General features: G+C 37.6%; 1 protein-coding gene across 11 annotated transcripts in view; it reads right to left on the bottom strand.

The window, feature by feature from the left end:
- The window catches only part of PHF21A (PHD finger protein 21A), a 181511-nt gene that overhangs the window by 122519 nt on the left and 45050 nt on the right, over nucleotides 1-13942 (bottom strand). The window lies entirely within an intron of this gene.

The following is a 13942-nucleotide window of genomic DNA, read 5'->3' as shown; positions in this document are numbered from 1 at the left end:
GCATTCTGTTCTTGTTTCATAGATGTAATATCTTCTCTTACTGATCTGAGGATCTAAAATTATAGTTATTTTGAAATGTCCCTTCCAGTTCTCTGGGTCTGTTTTGACTTGCATGTTAGTGGCTTCCTTTAAATATCTGAGATTCTTTGGCTGTTAGGTTCATATTTAAAAATGAAGGGCTAAGGATGTGGAGCAACTGGAACTCTCATACACTGCTGGTGAGAATGTAAAATGGTACAACCACTCTGGAAATATTTTGGCAGTTTCCTTAAAAAGTTAAAAATACACCTATCATACCACCCAGCCACACCTAGGTATTTACCTAAGAGAAATGAAAACATATCTCCACACAAAGACTTAAAGGAACGTTCATAGTAGCTTTATTTCTAATAGCTAACACTAGAAACAATCCAAAGAGTACATACTGTATAAGTTCATTTATTAAAACTGTAAAATACGTAAACTAAATCTACAGCAATAAAAAGCAGACCAATGTTGGCCTGAGGACAGGCTGGGGGGAGAGAAGAGAGGGACTACCAAGGGACACAAGGAAATTTTCAGAGGTGATGGATATGTTCAGTATCTTAATTCTGGCGATGGTTTCACCCCATCAAAAATTAAACTCTTTTAAAAATGTGTGTTTATTTTACATTAATTATTCCTCAATAAATCTATAAGAGAGAAGGAGAGAGGGAGCAAGAGTGAGAGAGAGAATCCAAAGTAAAAGAGGCTTAAAAAAAATGAGGTGCTAAAAATGAACTGAACACTGTGGGGCTGGCATGTATAAGAGGCCTTCTCATTATTCAGTATACACCCTGTTTTCAGTGTGGCACTCACCCCTGCTCCAGACTGTTACACTGGGCCTGATATCTCTGAGTCAAGTGCCTCTCTGGTTCAGTTTCTCTAGAGCAAGTGTTGGCAAACTTTTTCTCTATGGCAAGGTCTTTGTCGCAACTACTCAATTCTGCTGTTGTAGCACAAAAGCAGCCAAAGACAATATGTAAATGAAAGATGTGGTTGTGTTCCAATAACTTTACAACAACAGGAGGCAAGTCACATGTGGCCCAGGTACAGGCCTTAGTTTACCAATCCCTGCTCTAGAGAATCACACTAGTCTTTCCATCTTCGGAGAACTAATCAATGTCTCTTCAGAAGTGATGGCTATAAAATGCTTTATACCGCAAGAAGATAACTAAGCAAGTAAAAAGAGGAAGGGAAGTCATGAAAAAGGGATACTGAAGATGTAAAAGAGTGATATATGTATAATCTTATCAGCTATTAGCAGCAGGTAAGGCTCAGGGGCAGAACTTATGATAATTTGCAAACACTTTCATCTGATGAACTCATCTCTAGGACAAACAGACATCAGAGTAAGACAAGTGTGTGTCTTCAGAAGTTTTTATGACAGATGTTTATAAATGGCTTACAACTGTTACTTTTGCCTACCTTGACTTTAGTTGGGGGTTGTAGGTGTGAATAATAGTCTGGGATTTTTCACTCCAGAATTTAAAAAAAAAATCAAATAAACATTCCATAGAAAAGGTGAGCTGCCAAATAATACGTTTTTTTTAAAAAAATAAAGTAAGCCTGTTACTTCATTCTTAATTAAAAGGCAGTGGTTGATTAACTCAAAATCTTCTGTAAATTTATCTCAAATTCATGACCAACTTCTAGAACCTGTAATAAATGAGATACACACTCAGAAAAACAAATTTCAAGTTCTATCAATTAACATACTCCCCAATTTCACTAAATTCTTTTCTTTCAAGCAATACAACCTCTCAGGATAAATTTACCTGTGCTTCTTGACCCCACAGGAAAGGCAGTGTGAATTTCTTTTACAATTACTATATCAGATGACAGAAGCAAGAGATAAAATGAGAGCAGCAATAATCATTCACTGTGCATAAGGAGAACTAAGTTCAGAATCGATTTCTATCTTTAGTGTTCTTCTCGGTCAAAATGATATAATTTGTTTGGGCAAAAGGAGGAGAGGTTTTTAAAAAGGTGATAGAGGTGGGAGTAGAAGAAAAGGTGACAAATTAAACACATTAGTCGAAGATTCTAAGGCCTCATTTTTCAGAGCAAAGGAATGTTTAGCGCTTAACGGACAGAAACTAATAATCACTATGGTTTTCAGATAGAGCTCGTCTGAGAGAGGTCAGTCAGTCCCTGCTGATGCGCACATTTGCTTCCTGAACTTGGAGTAAATCAACTTTGGGGAACATGTCTTCTGTAAAGATAATTTTGCGGGGCAGCCTCTCATCGAACCAGCTACCATATGAAGATACTAGCTCAAGAGCAAACTTCTTTTTCCTGTCTGGTTCTCTCACCCAAATCTGTTGGGAAAAAGAAATGAAGGAATCTGTGATTTGGCCTGTCATTTATAGTGTTCAACATTTTAAAAAACTGAAATCCGTAAATACCATTGGGTTTTGATAAACTCTGGTTTTCCTGAATAATGCAGGTGTGAAGGTATCATCAACCAAGGGACGTCAAGGCCACTATGCTTCAAAGGCATGGAATATTAATAACAATGATAATGACAGTTTATAGACAACTTTAAAATATCAAAAAAATTTAAAAGTGATTTATAGTTCACATTTAAAATAAATTATTTTCTATAATACATTTACCTTCTTATTATATTGCTTTTGCGAATAGTAAAATCATTTTTGCATTTCTTGCCTTAAAGCAGGTTGCTAGCTGGCGTGGCAAAGGGAGACTTTTCTAAAACAATCCACAAAACCAGTAACAAGCACTAATGGTATATTTTAACTTTACAGTATTTTAGGATTCACACATCTTCAGATGTACATTATGTTTAATTTACATTAGTAGAAAAAACTGTTATAGATGGAGACGGACATTGTTGATTGCTTTTTTGACATCCATTATTCTCCACCCCTTCTGCTTCCCTGCTAACAAAAACCAACTTTGTTTGGGTGCCCAGCCTCTGAGAGGCGTCTGAGAGGCGAATCCTCAGCTTCAGGACATAAATCAGTCTTGGACTGCTCTTCGTGCCGGTGACGACCTTAGGTGTTGGCATGTGACAAAACTGTGGTGGATGAGATGTAAAGTCTGATGAAGGGCTTCTAATTAAGGTTTTCCTTGCTCTTAAGAAGAGACATGTAAGAAGAACTGGTCCTTTTTTTGCCCCAGGATGTTGGTGTGTGAGGATGTAAAGCCTGGAGCTGCAGCAGCCATCCTGCGACCACGTGCAATGTTTGCTGACACACTGAGGGTGGCAGAGAGATGACCAGAACATGGGTTCTGATTCTGCTGCCGAGCTGCTGAAATGGACAACTCTAGCAACTTATTAGGTGAATTAATAAGTCCACTTATTGTTTTAGCCACTTTTAGTTGGGCTTTCAGTTACATGTAGCTAAAGCATCTGAAGTGACACAACTATAACGTCCACGTTAGAGATCAGGAAACCAGTTCAGAGAAATTCAGTAGTCACAAGGCCAGTCAGTAAGCAGCCCAGCCAGGACTAGAACTTACTGCTTCTCTCTAACAAATGTTGTTTAAGTACCACTGTGTGTGAAGCACCAGGTATACGCTGGGTTTTAAGGAGCAAAGGAACACAGTTCTTAGGGACTCACAATCTACAAGGGGGATAAACATACAAACAAATAGTTAAAGAAATGTGATAACAGCACCAGAGCAAGGAGCTATCAATTCACAAGAGAAAGGATTAACTATGCCAAGAGGTGTGAGGGTGGGTATATCCAGGGGATGACAAACTTTTTTTCTTTAGTGATTTAAAATGTCAAAAGACAACTTCCTATGACTCCATAATTATTTCAAAATAAAAGTTTTTTTAAAAAAACATCCAGGGGCGGGCCCCGCGGCTTAGCAGTTAAGTGCGCGCGCTCCGCTACTGGCGGCCCGGGTTCGGATCCCGGGCGCGCACCGACGCACTGCTTCTCTGGCCATGCTGAGGCCGCGTCCCACATACAGCAACTAGAAGGATGTGCAGCTATGACATACAACTATCTACTGGGGCTGTGGGGAAAAAAAAAGGAGGAGGATTGGCAATAGATGTTAGCTCAGAGCCGGTCTTCCTCAGCAAAAAGAAGAGGATTAGCACGGATGTTAGCTCAGGGCTGATCTTCCTCACAAAAAAATTAATTAATTAATTAATTTTAAAAAATTAAGAAATAAAAACTTCCAAAGAAATAGATGTAATCTCATAAACATAATGCTGAACAAATAAGCCAGAGAGAAAAGAGTGCACCCTATTTGATTTCATATATAAGCAAAATGCACCTCTGCTGTTAGAAGTCACAACAGCGGTTTCTCTGGTTGGGGCGGGTGGGTAGCGAATTGAAGAAAGCACAAAGGAGTTTCTGTGGTGATGAGTGAATTATCTGATACTGATATGGATGCTACCTACCTGGGTGTTTCAGTTTGTAGAAACATATTTGAGCCATATGGACACACATATATACATACATGTTTGTAGTTTCCTATATTTACATTATACTTTAATAGTTTAAAAAACTAATATATGTTCCTTATAAAAAACAAATTCAAATAATAATATATAAAGTTAAAAGTACCAGCTTCCTTGGTCACCTCTCTTGAATCCCACTTCTTAGAGGTAATCACTGTTAACAGCTCCATGTAAATAATTCTAGATAATCTAGACCTCTTCCCACGTATTTTCAAGTATAAATGACCATGAATGCATGTATACAAACATGGTCTTTTAACATTTTGTATTTTAAATAATGAATCAGACTGTACACCTGTTTTACAATTTGCTTTTTTCACCTTCCATTCATCTTTCCACTCGGTTAAGCACCTCATGATATGCATGTATTACTCATAACTCATGTATTACTGGCTGACGCACCCTGATCTCTTCATAGTTGTTTTCAACTTTCTTGTGTGGCTATTTCTGTACTATACTGTCCTGTAAATGAACCTCCTGGGTCAAAGGGCAGAAGATGACCCTAGGTTTGCACTAAGCTACGAAGAAGGGAAAGAATATCCAGGTTGAAGAAACAATAGAGCATAACGATAACCAAGAAAATGTAAGTATGTAACAAGTCTGGAGGACAAGATATGTACCAGTTCAGTGGAGAGGCAGGCATAGGTGAGAAAATGCGGGGTTTTCTGAGCCATGGTAAGGAGTTTGCACTTTTTTCCTAGAATATAAGGGAAGGGGAGCTACTGAAGGATCTTAAGCAGAAAAGCAACATACAAGCGTTGTATTTTAGATCACCCTGATAATAGTGGAAAGGCTGGATCATAAAAGATAGGGACTGGATGCAAGGCAATGCCACAGAAAGGGTATACAAGGGTCTGGGCAATATGGAGGAGCTTGAATAAACAGGACTTTATAACTATGGATGAGAGATCGAGAGAGAGAAAGAAGTCCATGATGACCTCCAGGTTTCTGCTCAGCCACTGGATGAAGGGGGCATCACTAACCAAAAACAGAAAGAAAGAGTAGAATTGGGGGGGGCGGTGGATTTAGGAGTGCTGTTTGGAGAATACGGAGCTTTCGGACATTCAGAAGGTAGAAGCTGAAAATGCTCATCTGTCTGGAGCCCAAGAGAGAGAGAAGAAAAAATAAAGATTTGGAGGTCAGCAGCATTCAGTAGTGGTTTAAGCTAGGATGTCACCCACAGGGGAAAAGAGAGCAAGATGGAAAGGAAGACAGCGACAAAACACCACAGAATATTCATTTTTAAAGGGTAGGCTGAGGAAGAATTGCCTGAGAAGGAAAGTGAGTAGGTGCATTCCAAGAGGTAAAAGTGGAACCAGGAAGGAACCAAGAAAGTTCTCTGAAGTAGAAAATGTTAAGAAGAAGATGGTCATTAATATGAAATGCTACAGTTAGTTCAAGGAAGATGAAGTCTGAAGAACTTCCTTTAGATTTGGCAATGACATTACTAGAAGTTTCAGTGAGCTCACTAGAGTAGAATGAAGATGGACACTGATGGCAGTTCTGATCAAGAACGAGAAGGTAAGGAAAAAGTAACATCAAATAGATACTAATCTTTTAAGAAGTTTAATAATGAAGGGACAAAGAGAGAGAGGGAAATGGCAGAAAGAAATTAAGAAACAAAGGAAGGAATTCTGTTGTTTGAAAGGATACAAGAGATGTAAGCATGTTTTATAAGGTCAGGAGAAGCAGCCTAAAGAGGACCCAAAGAAGGTACAACAGAAAGAGGTAGTGACAGAGCAACGCTGCACAGGAGACTGTTTCTAATATATCAGGTTTCCAGATTGCTGGCCCCAGACTCGTCTACTAGTTTATATTACTTCACTTCATAAAAGTTTTCCTTTTCTGAAACTAAGATAAAGCTGCTCTAAACTGGAATAGAGTTAATAATGTTATTGAACATTCCTAAAACATTCAAGTAGGAAACAATATTGAAAATATTTCTTCCCAAAAAAGAGGAACTGAACTTTTTGAATGGGAATCTTCTTTTAATGGTAAAATGCCTTAGTATGGACAACCTTGGCCCCCTCTAAACTACTAGCTTCTTGACAGGATAATGAATTAATACATTCAAAAATACTTGCTACATTTCCACCATGATGGGCTTGAGGGGTACAAATACGAGTAAGACACATTCCCTGTCCTCGAGGAGCTTACAAATAATTACAACACAACACAATGAGTACGAATAAGAGAGGTAGGCACAAATACCATGGGTACACAGAAGAGGGGTGTCTAACACTGCCTGGCGAGTGGAAAGAAGTCAAGGAAAGCTTTCCAGAGGATCTTTGCTTGAAGTGGGTCTTCTAAGGGTAAGTAGGAATTTGCCAGGCAAAGAGGAAAGAATTCCAGCTGTAGAGAACAGCATGTGCAAAGGTACAGAGCCTTGAGAGAGCCCAGGAAATAAAGGTGACATCAGGGAACTTATGGGGCATGTATGGCAGGAAAGGATGCAAGACAGACAATCGAGAACGAGTTGCTAAAGGCATCAGTGCTAACGAGCTTGAACATCTTGTAGGTGATGACCAGTTACAGGGAGGCAACACTGTAAGATTATCATTCTCTGCATCCTCCGTGGACCTAGTACCAAGACTTTCACCATAGAAAACTCTCAATAAATGTATGTGGAATAAACAGACGAGCCATAATCTTAGAAAGATAAAGAAATTTGAAAAAACACAGATTAAATTAGAAAGAATAGATTACTTAACAGCACAATTTACTGATCTAGTGGAAAGGTGGCTAAGGCCCTGTTAAGCATCTGTAGTGCACACTACCTACCAGCCAAATTAGATTAATGTTCTCCAAAGAGTCAAAGTAAAGAGTCCCTAAACACAGGGCTTGAAAAAAGTTCCACAAACTTGGGTTTTAACTAGATTTTCATTGCTTGAAGCAACTGCTCTTCGCTACATGAGAGATGAGCAAAGAAGAAGCAAAATACACTAGATTCCAGTAGCCCAATGTCAAGACACATAACACCTGATGACGAGAGTTAAGAATTTCAAACTGAATTTAAAACCTCATTCCATTTGCCAGCATCAAAAATAAATGATTAGGATGAACTGAGAAGATGATCATTCTAACCTACTAAGCAAGTAGACTGCTACATTTGGTACAAGTCACCAACTAACTTGATTTCCTCCACCATACTCAAATAAAACGTCCTACAATAACACGGCATGACATTATTAAAATGAGTTACTTCATCAAACTTCTCTATCTGAAAGAGATAATCAAATCTTCAACCAGTTAGGTGCAACTACCAGCAACAGAGACAACTGTACTCTGCTAACAAAGATTAAACAGGAGATAATGCAGGACTGGGAACCACAGTCACATAACAGGCATACAACCTCTCAATCTTCAGAACCTTCAGGTTCTTGGCCAGTATTTCTGAGCCCTTCATTCATCTCGTTTTGGTTGAATATAAGCCAACAGGATTTCACCAGGAGAAATTTGAAATATTACATTTCCTGTACTCGATGCAAGGGAGAAAGAATTGATGTTCTATGTACACAAGAAGCAGTAAACTCAACAAACAACTGAACCAATGGTTTCACATAAATATTGTACTGGAGGGCTGAACAAGACTAAATCCTAGGGAACTCCTAAGCTTTGGATAAAGATGAGGTCAAGTTACCATCATATTTCAAGGCTCTCTAAGAAAATAACAATTCTAAATTCTAATGTGATGTGCCAATCACACTAGTTTGGTTGTGAATGAGAGAGGGTAACAATCTATGGTTACTGGTATCAGAGGCTGGAGATAGTCATCTATCAGGTTACCGATACTGGACTCAAGAACTACTTTACTTACTTGACTCCAAGGCAATGAAGCCTAAAGGCAATGTAATTATTGTGCCTAATGTCCTATTTTACAAAATATTTGATAGATAAAGGTCTACAAAGTAATTTAAGAATATAATTTATTAAATAAAACTCAATGAAGAGTACAGGGATCTGGATTCTAGTCTTGAATCTGATACCGATTAATTATACAATCATGGCTAAATCACAAATAGTCCATGTCCCAGTTTATGTATTACAATGATGTACTCATGACTGAGTTAAACGTGAGTTATACAGCTCCTTAAAAAAGTAGTACTTTACCTGTAGGATGAAGGTGTTACATGTGAGATGAAGTTAACCACCATGACTAAAGCCAACATTTTCCATTTAAATAGAACTTACCTCCAAAAATATTCAGTGCACTCAATAGATACATGTTCATTAACTCCTAAAAGGCATTATCCAAACATTCCATAAATAAGGAAACAGACATATTAAATTATTTAATAACTCAAAATCTATCAACAAGCCTGTTACAGAGTCAGGAATATAGTCATACTCCCAGTGTCCCCCCCACATTCAGTCCATTGTTCAAGTCACCTACTTAGCTTTTAAATTATGTTGTTCTATGCATCAGAAACATAATTAGTTACGGCAGGAACAGAAACTTCTCTCCCAAAGGCTTCAGAATCCATTTTACTAAAATATGTTCAAATCTAAAATGAGAATGTTTCCATAAATGGCAATTATTTATTAAACCCAGAAAAGTATTTCATCTTGTGTTAGGTTAAGCAATCTGTAAAGAACAGAGACTATAATTTTTAAACACAGAGTCAGAAAAGCAAACCAGTAGTAAAGACCAAAGACTGTGAAGGGGTCTATCTCTCTAAAAAGGAATAAGAAAAATAGGAGAAAGAGTGAAAGAAAAGCAAAACCTAAAACCAAAAGGTAATTCTATGGAATATTTGTACCGTGGACAAATGGCATGAAAAATACACCTTCAGATAAACATCAGATACATATTCATCCATCTTTCAAATTAACAAAGTGCCATTTTCCCTCACAGGCTATCTCCTGGGAAAAACTAGGTACTCTCATATATGCTGTTAATCTGACACAGCCTTTTCTGAAGGCTATTTGGAAATAATGGTAAAAGTTTTTATTTTTAATATAATAAAAGTCTTTTTATACCTTTTGAGCAGTGTGGTAGATGGATTATTGTTCTCAATTCTTTATATTTTCTCCGTTATAAAATTATACATCCACATCCTTCGTCATGTAATTTTGCAAGGCTTGGCCACATGATTTGTTTTCTGTTTTTTGTTTTTTTGTAAGGAAAACCAGCCCTGAGCTAACATCCAATGCCAATCCTCCTCTTTTTTGCTGAGGAAGACTGGCCCTGGGCTAACATCCGTGCCCATCTTCCTCTACTTTATATGGGACGTCGCCACAGCATGGCTTAACAAGTGGTGTGTCAGTGCGCGCCCGGGATCCGAACCGGCGGATCCCGGGCCGCCGCAGCGAAGCACGCGTACTTAACCGTTTGCGCCACCGGGCTGGCCCCCACGTGATTTGTTTGACTAATGAGATGTTACAAGGCTTGATGCCAGCAGAAGCTTGAAATGTGTTTTGGTGGTTTGGCCTGCTTCTTGCATTCTAGTGATAAACCATGAAATGAGTATGCCCCAGGTAGCTGCTGCCCCTTCACGCTAGGCCTTGGAATGAACACATTTAGAGTGGATCTAACACAACCTGCAGCCAGAGGCAGGGCCAGTGAACCCACAAACTGAAGGAGGTGTGCCTGGCCAAGCCCGGCCTAGAGCAGGAGAACCCCAGGTGATCTATAAACCCAGCGTGAAGATAAACACTTAGTGTTGTAAGCCACTCAATAAAACACTGGTTTGTTATGCAGAACTGTTATGGCAACAGCTGACCAATAGACCCAGTAATCTCACACCTAAGAATTTACCCTAAGGCAACCAGAGAGAAACAGATTCACAGACAAGGGTGTTTACCACAGGAATATTTATAATAGCAAAAAGCTGGAAACATCCTATCATCAGATAGAGGAATAGTTAAATTATAATCTAGCCAGATCACTAAATATTCAATGCTATTAAAAAGCATGTTTTTAAAGAACACTCAAAAATGTAAGATGTTCATAATGCTTTAAGTTTAAAACGCATGAAAAGCAAGATGCACTGTTTAAAAAAAAAGCATCTACAAGTAGAGAAAAAGATCAGGTGGATAAAATAATGCATTTAAGAAACACAAATGCTTTTCTGTGCTACATATTATTTTATGCTAAATATTATACTAAATACTATACTCAGAATAAAGAAGACACACATGTTCCCTGACTTCCTGAAACTAACAGTCCAGTGAGGAAGACAGATATTAAAAAAGTAATAATCACATATATGTAAATACAAATTGTGATAAGCTATTGTGGCAGAAATTGGTAATTATCCCCAGTATTTATTTCCCCTTTCTTACTCAGTGCCAGAGTCCCTGAATTTTATCTGCCCATGGCCACCTGGAATAAACTACACTTCCCAGCCTTCCTTGCTCCTAGTTGAGGCCACATGACTAAGTTCTGACCAATGGGATCTAACTGGAAGTGGTACATGCAACTTCCAGTAAACATCCTTAAAAATTACAGGCTTGCTCTTTGTTGCTTTCCCCCTTCTTACCAGATGGAGCAGCTATTTTGGACTATGATGTGGAAGCTTCATGCTGAGAATGGCAGAGCAAGAGAATAGGAGTCTAGGTTCCCTGACACTGTGGCACCACTATTACCAGCCCTGGTCCACCTAGAGAGCTTTTACACAAGAGAGAAATAAAATTCTACCATGTTTAGGACATTTGTATTTTGAGTTTTCAGTCATTCACAGCTGAACCTAATCCTAAATAGTATAGCTATGAAGGAAAAATGAAGGGTTCAATGAGAGATTATAATAGAAACAGCTGATTTTGACAGGAGGAAGGGGTGTCAGGGCTAGGTCCTCTGAGGAAGTAACATTTAAGCTGCTACCTGACACGTGGCCAGGAGGGCACCAGGTGAAGGGAGGTGGGGTGGCGAACTGTTCAAGACAGGGAGAAATCAAAGATGCAACTACTCTGGCTTAAGCCTGACTCACCACAGGGACAAGCAACAAACTTTGGGATGTTAAGACTGTTTCTACAATGAATTAAAACTAAAGCAGAGCACCAAAGCAACTAAGTGTGTTGCTTCCAATATCAGAATCTCTATTCTGATAAGCAAAAGACCACACATGCATGTCAAAAATGAGGGGGGAAGGGTGCAGAATGAGAATGAACCTTGTTAAAGAAATTAATAGTTGCTTCCACACTTCAGTATTACTAGTGTTCAGAAGAATTGGATTCTCAGATTAGAGTGGTTCATACACCATGAGGAGAGTATCATTAGATTTTTAAATGCTAACTATCCCTGGAACAAACAAGAGTTTGGTGTTAAAAATTTTTTTAATAATGTTTCTTGTCTATCTCTGATTATAAAAAGGAAACATACTTATTGTGGAGAATTTAGCAAATAAATATAAGAGAATAAAAAATAATAAACTACCTGTAAATTCATCACCTTCCAACAATATTTTCTACTGACGTGGTTTTTATATACATTTACATGCCTACATACATATATACATACAACACACACAGAAATGGGATGTAATGCAAACGAAGTTGCATGTGCTTTTTCACTTATTTCATCATGACCACATTCCTATTTCATTAAAATATTTTTGAAACCATGATTTTTAATGTCTACATAACATATAATTTATTTAGCCAATCAAGTCTGGGGATTTCCTGAGTTAAAACTGTCAACCACAAATTAAAGCCAAGTAGGTCAAGAAGCTGACTTCAAAATCTGCCACGGAGAATTTCTATTCAGAAATATCAAGTTACAGTTGAAAGCACTGGAACCTTCTAACCAAGAATTCAATGAAATTCACTGAGTTTTAGCCATGAAGGATGCTGACTAAAGACCATGTTTTCCCAAATAGAGGACATCATTTCATAATTAGTCTCGAGGAAGCAACTGAATAAATATCAAAGATTGAGGTAGCAATAACAAATAAGAACTAATAAGTGCCTACTGTAAGAATTAACGACTATCTGCAATGTTTTTTTTAATAAAGCAAAATAAGAGAATGTATGCACCTATTTATTACTTGTATAATTCAGTTTTCAAGTGGATACAGAAAAAACAATTATAGAAAAACGCATCTAGAAAAAGAATGGAAACAAATAATGACCAAGGGTTAATAACTGTTCATTCTGGAATATGACATTCTTTGAACTTTTCTGTATTTAAAATTTTCCTCACAACCCAGAAAATTAATGTTAAATTAAAATATTAGTCATGTGAGTAAGGTAATTCAGATTTTAGTTACTGAAGTAGAAGAAAAATCAGTAAGTTTTACCAGAGGCTAAGTGGATCTTTTGAGAAGGAAAAACAAAAAGCTGGGCATTCAGCATTAGGAGTTTGTTCTAAAATAAAACTATTTTAAACTAAATATCAATGTTTCATGTTGGAAACTAGTCTGAGGAAGGACCAGCTTTTGAACTTTACAGATGTGCTTCCTTCAAGTACTATCCTATCTAAAAATGATAAATTTTCTGTTCTATCAAAAAGGTCATTTTAACAGTTAGGCAAATATTTTTTAAATTGCAAGATTGCCTTTCAGTTTCTGACTCTAGTTCTCTTTACTTTGCATACCTCAGGTTTTCCTGATGCTAGACCCATTTTTTAACATTCTAGTTTCTAAAATCCAAACTTAGTTCAGATGACACAGTTTACCACTTGAAATGTCTTACTGAACACAAATGATTGCAATGTTCTTATTAAGTGAGGTCCCTAGCAGAAAAAAAAATTAAAGAATAAAAAGTTACAGAAATAAACCAAATCTTTACATGATTCTCACAAAAATTTCAAATAAACAAATTTTTTTTAATTGCCCCATTTTCCCCATGTGTAGCCTTAGCTTGTCTTAACTTTGTGACAGCATCCCCCACCCCCCACTCCACTAATCAGTTTTCACCTTCTTTCCCTGCTGGAACACGTGAATTTTTCAGCAAAAGTGACTCATTCATTGGCATCTTGTCAAACTAACCCTGAAACTATAAGGAGGCTCATCGCTAAAAGAATTCTAAAGCTAGAACACTTTCACTAACACACAGCATTTTGACTTTAGAGAACTGAACCACTTTTGGAGCCAAATACATACTAACAAACTCGGTTTATATTTTTCCTTACAAATTAGTCTTCACCATGCCACCTCCTCCCAATTTTAGTTTGGCAATTCCCTGATCTAAAATACCTCCTGTCTCTGGAGAAGACAAGATGGGGGAACAAAGAAGCATAAGAACAGGAGGAGGGGGGAGCAGTTGTTCACTCAGCTTGGAAAAAGATTCTATTCTGAAACATTAACGACTCCTATCTGTTCCACATAGTTCTCAAAATTTATTTCTCCCCTCAGTTAAATGAAAACACAACACAAACACAATCAGAACTCACCAGGAATAAATTACTCTCATTGCTATTATTTCGCTAAATAAAAGTTTAAAAAACAACATAAAAATCAATTATTGAGAACCATTTAGTCAAAAATCTTCAATGAGACGTCACTAGCACAAACTATCAACTGCAAATCATCTTATCCTTTTGGT

This window comes from Diceros bicornis, chromosome 31 (assembly GCF_020826845.1).
Source record: "Diceros bicornis minor isolate mBicDic1 chromosome 31, mDicBic1.mat.cur, whole genome shotgun sequence".
NCBI lineage: Eukaryota > Metazoa > Chordata > Mammalia > Perissodactyla > Rhinocerotidae > Diceros > Diceros bicornis.
Note: the sequence above shows the minus strand (reverse complement) of the source record. Positions and strands in the feature narration are given on the sequence as shown.